This window comes from Jaculus jaculus, chromosome 1 (genome assembly GCF_020740685.1).
Source record: "Jaculus jaculus isolate mJacJac1 chromosome 1, mJacJac1.mat.Y.cur, whole genome shotgun sequence".
NCBI classification, from domain to species: Eukaryota; Metazoa; Chordata; class Mammalia; order Rodentia; family Dipodidae; genus Jaculus; species Jaculus jaculus.
In genome coordinates, this window is record NC_059102.1 from 75,048,107 (window position 1) to 75,057,530 (window position 9,424).

General features: G+C 38.5%; 1 pseudogene; it reads right to left on the reverse strand.

Moving 5' to 3' along the window:
* Positions 1–461: 461 nt before the first annotated feature.
* Positions 462–2,727, reverse strand: LOC101601503 (annotated as a pseudogene).
* Positions 2,728–9,424: the final 6,697 nt, after the last annotated feature.

A 9,424-nucleotide genomic window follows, 5' to 3' on the forward strand; every position in this document is an offset into this window, starting at 1 on the left:
GCCAGATGCATAAGGTGGTGCATGTATCTGGAGCTCTTTTACAGTGGCTGAAGGCCCTGATGCACCCTTTTTTCATTCTCTCTCTCTCTCTCTCTCTCTCTTTCCCTCACACACTCTCTCTCTATCCCTATTTCTCTCTCTTTCAAATAAATAAAGAAAAATAAATTATTTTTAAAAATTTTAGACAAAGGAGCAGAGAATGAGGGGCACCATATACACCATTAGAAGTCTTTGTGTTTTTGTTGTTGTTGTTTTCGTTGTTTTGTATTTTGGGGTAAGGTCTCACTCTAGCCCAGGCTGAATTGGAATTTACTATATAGTCTCAGGGTAGCCTCAAACTCACAATGATCTTCCTACCTCTGACTCCCAAGTGCTAGGATTAAAGTCATGTACTAGTATGCCCAGCAAGTCTTTGTTTTTTAATGAATTCCAATTTTGTCTTTTCTAAAAGTATCAAGACCTTATTGTAGATTATGGATCATCTCTTTGGCTATATGGTGTGTAGTTCTGTTAACCAGAGACATCAATGAGTTCAGTTTCTGAGACCAGTCAGTTAATAAATTATTTGCATCTTTGGGTTTTTGCAAGTTGATAATTCCCACCAAAATCTACTTTAGTAAAGATGGTCTTGTTTCAAACTAGACTTGAGAGAAGGCCTATAATTCATCAATGGATAGATCCAGAAATTGTGTCATCCTTTTCATTTTTATCTGAGTATGGTACATAGCCTTTTTTCTAATATTATGCTCAAGAACTCCTGTTTTTGAGCCTTTCTACCATTTTTTATTAGTTATGGACATACTCAGTATGTAAACAGCACATGTTGGTCCCATCCTTACCCTCACCTCTGCCCCACAACAAAACGACCCTCGCCTTTGGGGATCCTGCTTATCCCCATGGGGATTGTGGGTCATGCATTATGGAGGTAGCCATTAGTTATGGGGAAAAGACAATGTCTCTGTGAGTAATGTCCCAACTTGTGGCTCTAACAGTCTTTCCTCCCCCTGTTCCACAAAATTCTCTGAGCCATGTTGACTTCATTTTGGGTCTACTTTAGTGATAGGCTCTTAGGAGCCTCTATATCTCTGGATCTCTGGTTTGGTAGGAGTTGAGTGTCCTCAGTGTCTATCTCTTTCACTATTGTGCTGATATCGGGGTCACAGAGAAAGCAGCTCTTTTGCTCAATTCCCCAGTTTCTCTATCACCTTCTGTAGAACTGAAAACATCCCTTGCAGGGCTGCCAAGAGAACCTTTTTTAAAAAACTCTATTCCATTGACCTCAGCAAGTACGGTTTAGCACATCAACTCCACTGTGGAAACAAACTTCAAGAGATCCTTGTGCTTGGGAATTTCTTCTAACTCCTTGTCACCACTTATTCAGTGAAGCAAATCTGACTCTTCCTTGTGGAAGGGAGCCAGTATAACATAGAGAACAACACTTTTTCAAAGCCTGTTGCCATTTTTCACTTTCTGCCTGTGTACAGGGAATGTTGTATATTGCTCTGTAGGCTTACAAATAGACAGATAGTTTACCTCATGCTGACCAAGTTGAAACATTAATTTATAATATGTCAACTTTAATGTCTCTGTATTTTCTTCCCAGAAAAAATTTGGTGTTGAACTTCTTGCTGATAATTGTGTATGAATGTAATCTTTCAGAGTGTGGCAGAGTGTCATTTGTTTCAAAATAATTTCCACTCCCTCCTCCATTGACCCATAGGTTTCCACCTGCAACTCCTGTGAGAGGTAGGCTGCTTCTTTCATGTCATCACTTTGTTTCTTAATAGTTGCTAGTGTTTTAGTCAGTTGAGAACACTCTATTTCAATGTAAATATTTCCTTCTGTAACCATTAACAGAGTATCCTTTAATCAGGGTTTGATTGTGTGAACTGAAGTTCCCCCAAAAATGTTTCATCTACCTCAGATAAGGCTGAATGGAATGATAAAACACTTGTGAACAGAGAGAGATGGAATGCTGCAAGTCAGAACCCATTTACCTTGAGCTACCTTTATTTAGCCCCTTAATAGCCATTTATTGCCCACCTTTGTGTCTGACCAAACATCCTGGTGCTATCAGTAGATCAGGTCTAATTCCTTTTGGAATGCATAAACAGACCCCAGATCCACCAACCCACGGTATAATGTCATCAGATAGTTAGTATCTGAGGCCTATGACAGAGACTTCCAGGCTTTTCTGTAATCTATCAACCTGATGGCCAGCCAATGTATTTGAAAAGGGCCATGATTTATGACTTCGTTTGTTTTGTAACTATAAAAACCTCATGAGATTGCTAACACATTGGAACATAAAGTTGAGAAAACCTAAATCTGTGTTTCCAGGTCATATTCACTTATATTTGGCTCCAGAATAAACTTCCTTATATTTATTTCTCTTTGACATGAGAGCTGTGTCTTTTGCATTGATAGTTGGGAGATCTGCAATCTCTTCAACATAACTGCAGCACTGCCGAACCATTTTTGTAACAGCTTGTTTTAATTGACCCTGCCTTTTTGACAAAAGCATATTTCAGTAAATCCCATTCTCTAGCTTTACAGCACATCTTCAGTAGTACAACGAAGACATAGGAAGTAGATACCATATCCAAGGCAGCACAGGTCTGTTTTCTAAAGAGAGACGGGTTTCATGAAACCTTCCTTCCTTAGACTCGCACTCAGGCAGGTGCTGGTCCACTATGTGCTGTAGTCCATCTCCCTCTTCACTATGTGCCCCTCATCTCACTCCACCATGGTCCCTATCTGAAAGTCAACTGCTGTCCTCTTGCTTCAGCCACCACCTCGTCATCCACACAAGAACTATATTTGATATCTTGAATATAATGGGCTGTCAAGAAGTTCTTCTCTAAATGTGTATGTTTGGGGTCCTAAATGCCTCTTATATTTACAAGTTGACTTATCTTTCTGGGTTTTGGGACGTTTTCTTCTATAAATTTATTCAATTCTTTTAAATGTTATATTGACTCCTTCACTGAGTTTTATGGTTTGGTCTCTTAAGCAAATCTCATACTTCTTGGAATTATTGCTAATGTTTCTTGATTTTTCATTACAAATATTTATGAGAATTTTTGTCTTAACTTTGTCTTCCATCCCTGAAATTCATTCTTCTGCATGGTCTTATCTGTTGTTGATGCTGTCTGTTGTGATTTTCATTTTATTTTTTTTTCTTTTGTATTACATACTTTACTTATTCCTGTGACCAAATACCTGACAAGAAGTGGATTGTGGAAGGAAGGGCTTACTTCATTTTATAGTTCCAGGGGGTACATACAATCCACTATGGCAGGGAAGCCATGACTGAAGGAATAGGAAGCTAGTTTTGTCCGATTCCATCTATAGTCAGGATGAGAGAGAGAGAACAGAAAGCGGGGACGAACTATGAAATCCCAAAGCATGACGAAATTGATGCACTTCCTTAAGATAGGCTCATCTGTCTAAAAGTTCTATTAGCTTCCCAAATAATGCCACCAGCTGGGGACCAAGTTCTGAAATATATGAGCCTGTGAGTGACATTTCACAGTCAAACCACAATACTGCTTAAGAGATTTTCAATAGAGCTTCCACTATCATATTTCAACAGAAATTTCACTGTGCATTTGTACTAATGTACAGCTATTTCTGTCATTGTAATGAAAAGTTTTTATATCTGTAGATAGAAGCATAGGTTATAAAATTAACTTACATTACATATTGAAAGAGATATGATATATTGAAAAAGAGTTCTGGAGTTGAATTAGGAGATCACAATCTTATCAATTATTATATATATGATGTAGTTAGTTGTTTAAGTTCTCAGAACCTCAAATTTCTTTATCTATAAATGAGTATTGTCTTTAAACATAGAGAACCTCCTGCTTCAAATGTTGCTTTTTAAAAATTTTTACAATTTTTATTCATTTATTTATTTGACAGAGAAAGGAAGAGAGAGAGAGAAAGGAAGAATGGGCGTGTCACGGCCTCCAGGCACTGTAAATGAACTCCAGACATGTGCACCCCCTTTTGCATCTGGATGATGTGGGTCCTGGGGAATCAAACCTGGGTCCTTTGGCTTTGCAGGCAAGTGTCTTAACAGCTAAGCCATCTCTCCAGCCCAAATGTTGCTTTGATAAATACAAAATGAATATAGAGCTCTCCCCAAGACAATGCATTATTTCCTTAAGAAACAGTGAATATATTATGACAAATACATAGTGCTAATACTACCAAATGAGTAGAATGTCATAGATTGCTTAGTGTAGATAGCATCTTGGGACACGAAAGCCAGTGAAAAATGCATGGTGATTAGAAGTACAGGGTCCTAAGGCTACCTGCCTAGTATTTACTTCTTGTTGACCTTTACTAACTAGCTATATGATCTTGGTCATATTATGTAGAGAACCAGCTTATTATATAAATGTAGAAGTACATGTAATTGTATGGATCACTTAATTGAACTTTAAGAATTCAGGCACAATAAAAGTTAGGCATTGACTTAATTTAACTTTCCACACCCTAAAAAATTGACCTCTGTGGCTTTCACATTTATGGGAGTTTAATTATGGAATTGTAGTTATTTCTTAAGAATTTGGTAATAGATGTTAATAGTAAAATTTGGGGAATATTGGTTTTAACATTCTAATATCATAGTATTATAACCATATTATTAGTGAAATGTCATATTATTTGAATCTGGGAAACAGGAAGTGACAGATGTTCTAGATATTCTGGTAAGACATATCCTTTCTGTTCAATGGAAGCTAAATCTTACCAAATTCAGGAGCTTGACTGTATAGGGACAGAATATTTAGAGATTCAGGAGTCTGAATATGTGTTATGATGGTTCTTCCTTTGTATTGCCTAATAAACATATACTTGCCAGGCAAATTATAGAGACAGTATAGATCACATGTGAAAAATACTCTTCCAATTAATTTATAATGTAATGTAAATCATAGGAATGAATGGAGGGATAAAGGAAGGAGGGGAAGAGAGAGAGAGAGAGAGAGAGAGAGAGAGAGAGAGAGGCGTGTCAGGGTGTCAGTTTTCAGTGCAAACTTAGCTTAGTGCAGCTGATGGGGTCACATAGGACTACATAACTAATTAGGTCTCTAATTATTAAGTGGTATTCATGACAGGGTGTTCGACCAGTTCCAGTAGAAGTCAAAATGCAGACCCCTGTAGATTTGGTAGAAGAAATGGAAACTATTATGGGCCCAAAAACAAGAGCTCCCTTTATCAGGGCTGATTCTACTGCTACTTCAGAGAGCCCAAAATTTCATCACTAGGAACAAATGCCAGACTCTTACTGTGGTGCCATTCCTTGACAAAATTAGTTAGCCACTTGTTGACAAATTGATTACTTTGCTTTCCTTCAATGTGGAGAAAATCCAAATGGATTGCAAGAATTAATGCATAGTCTAAGAATGAGTTGTCTTACCTGTCTCCAGTGGTTGTGTTGGCACCCCTCCCTGAGAACGCTGAACAACCACGTGCTTACTATTTATCTTAAATTGAGCAATTGTTTCATCAGAGAAAAATATGTGGCCATAAACATAACCACTACAATATATGATGGTTTAAAGTATATCATTAAGGAGAAGCTACTTTGTGTTGATGAACTATAAAACAAACTGGGAATGAACTATAGGAAAGGGCTATTGGAAATAACTGTGGTAATATTTCCTGTGTACCTTACTAATAGCTTTTGTGATATTGCTGTGAGATGATAAATTCCTTACTTGTAACTTGCTTTAAAGTTAATCTTACAACTATATAACCCACCTGCTGAAAATAGTGTAACTAGTTTTGCTCTGCTGTGGGGTACCTTTGGATGGAATAGCACAGATAATCAATATTGATACACAACATTTAGAGATGATGACTGATCCTAAGATGTGCTCTGTTATCCTTTCTTTAGAGGCCTGGTCGGACACTCAACTCAGAACAAGCAAGAAATGCTCATTATAGTGTTGAAGCCAGCAGGCCAGTAATTATGGGCCCACAGATCTGCTGAAGGAAAAAGATGGATTTAATGTAATTGCTTTTGTGATGTGATGTGTGTGTGTGTGTGTGTGTGTGTTCTGGCTCAATAAAGCCCAAAAGTTCATACCCCTAAATCCCTTCCTTTAACAAATGTTTAAGGATTATTCAAAGTCAAAAATTCCTTACTTTGCTCATAGAGTGTACTACTTTTCACATATTACTTGTTTTTGCCTGGCTAATAAAAGCGGCAATGAGTATGTATGTAGAGGAAGCCACAGCTGCCGTGACATCAGAGCAGCAGTGACAGCAGATGCATCAGGCTTACTAATAGTTTAAACTCAACTCTTCGGTTTCCTTTCTCCCTGGGCTGAAGCCAGAGGAAGTTATCTCATTTCTGGGTTGGGGGCACCAGGGGTTATCTCTCCCACTTTCAGACTCTGCTTCTAAAAGCAGGTTGCCTACTTCTAGATGAGAAAGGTCTAGAGTCTTCTTTAAATTCAGGGCTATGCTTCTCAAATAGGGCAGTACTTGGTAAAAATTGTTTCAGTGGTCTCATAAAACACAGCTAAGCAACATTGGTGAATGCACCCTTTGAGTTTGGGCTACTATCATTTATATTATGATTTATAATTTGAAATAATGTCAGTATCATCAACAATGACAGAACATAGGTATTGTGATCATTTGAATGTAATATATGCTGTCATAGCCTTAGGCATTTAAAAAATTTTATTTATTTATTTGCAAGGAGAGAAAGAGAGCATGCCTCTAGCCACTGCAAATGGACTCCAGACGCATGTGCCCCTTGTGCTTGGATCCTGGGAAATCAAACCTGGGTCCTTTGGCTTCACAGGCAAGTGCTTAACCACTAAACCATCTCTCCAGCCCATCCTTAAGTATTTTTGCTTAATCTTCCTACTAAGTTTTCAGCAGGTGGAGCCCTGCTACAGGAGGTGTCACTAGGAGTGGATTTTGAATCTTCCTCTACTAGATGTTTTATAAGTCAGCCTAAGCTCAGGATGTTTATGCTTGCTATGGTGTTAGCTTCTTTCTCTTTCTGTCTCTCTCTCTTTCTGTGCTATGGATGTATGCCAAAGTGAGCCACCTTCTGTGGCTAGGATGAAACCTATCCTGGAATCTGTAAGCCTGAAATAAACTCTTTTTTTCTCATAAGGTGCTTCTGGTTGGATGTTTGTTCCAGCAATGAGAAGGTTACTGCAACAGAAAATGATACTATATGGTGGTAGGAATACCTCCTTTTCTGTCATTCCCAGTGACCTACCTGAAAAATTTGTGCTTGCCAGCCATACAAATTCAGATGTACATGTTTTCAGTGGGGTCAATAGAAGAGGGAAGGTGTATGTTAATATTTCCATTAATCCAGAAACTGTGATTGCAGCTTGCATATTTTTGGGCTTGTTATATACATAATCAGGCCAAGAAATGAAACACTACACTCTACTCTGAAGGTCAGGTGACCCTGATTATCACACAGCAATAAGATTACAAATGTGTAGATGGGGAAGGAAAAGGCATGTATGGAGCTCAGTGGGTTCACTGAGCTGTCTCTAGCTATATTTAAGTCCAGTATTCATTGTGAGTGAACAAATTAACACAGTAACCACAGCCTGCCACAGGCATTCTAAGCAGGAGCATAGAACTCTGGGGGATGAAAGTGATCTAGAACTGGAAAAATTCAAGCTAAGGGGAAGGAGGATACACTATGGTAGTAGAAAGAAGAGATTTTAACTGATGACAGAAGTGACTTTAGTTTCTTCCACTAACCTTCCCATTGCAAGTTTTGTTTTACTATTGAAATTGTGATCTCTTACCTTCTGAAGCTTATCTTCAGTTGACTTTCATGCACTTGTCTCTTCTAAAGTTTTCTCAAACAGCTGGAGAACATTGGTCTGTACTCAAGCTGGGCCTCATGCTAGAATCTGTAGAGAATCATAGGTCACCAGCAGCCTTCCTCTGACAAGTCCTGGTGAGGGCTGTTGTACCCTCATCTTCACTCCCTCACTTCACAGGTGGAGTAATTCTGAGAGTCCTGTCTTATACCAGCTGCAGTTCCCTGCCAGTTTAAACTTACCTTAAGTAACATGCTTGATAAGCAACCAGTTATTGGCTACTTCCCCATCCTGTCTTACTTCTCTCTCATTTATTGGGGTCTAAATAAAGCCTTTCAAATTTGAATCTTTGTCTCAAGTTGCTTGCATCTGTGAAAACTCAATCTACAAAACAAAATAAAACAAAAAATAGGAAGTAGAGCCAGGTATTGTGGCACATGCCTTTAATCTCAGCATTACAGAGGCAGAGGTAGGAGGATCCCTGTGAGTTCCAGGTCACCCTGAGCCTATATAGTGAATTCCAGGTCAGCCTGGGCCAGAGTGAGACCCTACCTCAAAAAACCAAAAAAAAAAAAAAAAAAAAAAAAAATTATGGTACCATTGCTGTTTAGGTCTGGATTACTGTTTTCCACCCTTTGATTCCCTCCCCGCCCTCCCATCCACCTTATCGTCTAGTCCATGAGGTGCTTGCTGGGTATGTAAGGTATCTTGGGTAGATTCAGGTTAGGTGTTACAGATGAGTGAGACTATGTGTCAATTTTTTTTCTGTGATTGGGTAAGTTCACTGAGAATGATCTGTTCCAGGTTCAACCATTTTTCCTCAAATTTCTTTATGTCGTTTTTTTCTTACTGCTGTATAGAATTCCATTGTGTAGATATACCACATCTTAGTTATCCATTCTTCTAGTGATGCACATCTAGGTTGATTCCAGCTCTTAGCTATTACGAATTGAGCTGCTACAAACATGGTTGAGCAAATCTCTCTGGCTTTTGGTTTGAAGGTTTTAGGGTACATGCCCAGTAATGGTATAACTGGGTCTGTTGGTATTTCTATAGTCAGCTTTTTCAGGAGTCTCCATATTGCTTTCTAAAGTGGTTGTATCATCCTGCATTCCCACCAACAGTGAATGAGTGTCCCTACTTCTCCACATCCTCGCCAGCATTTATTTTCATTTGACCTTTTGATGTTGGCTATCCTTATCGGGGTAAGGTGGAATCTCATAGTTGTTTTAATTTGCATTTCTCTGCTGATTAGGGATGATGAACATTTTCTTAGGTGTGTGCTTGCCATTTGTATCTCTTCCTCTGTGAATTGCCTGTTTAACTCTTGCCCCATTTTGTGAGTGGGGTATTTGTCTTCTTATTGTTTAGACTTTTGAGTTCTTTGTAAATTCTAGAGATAAGGCCTCTATCAGTTGGATAACCTGCAAATATATTCTCCCATTCTGTGGGTATTCTATTGGCTTTGCTTATGATATGCTTGTCTGTAAAGAAACTCTTCAGCTTCATATGATCCCAATGGTTGAGTGACTGTTTAAGAACTTGAGCCACTGTGGTTTTATTCAGGAAGTCTTTTTCCATTCCTATATTATGGAAAG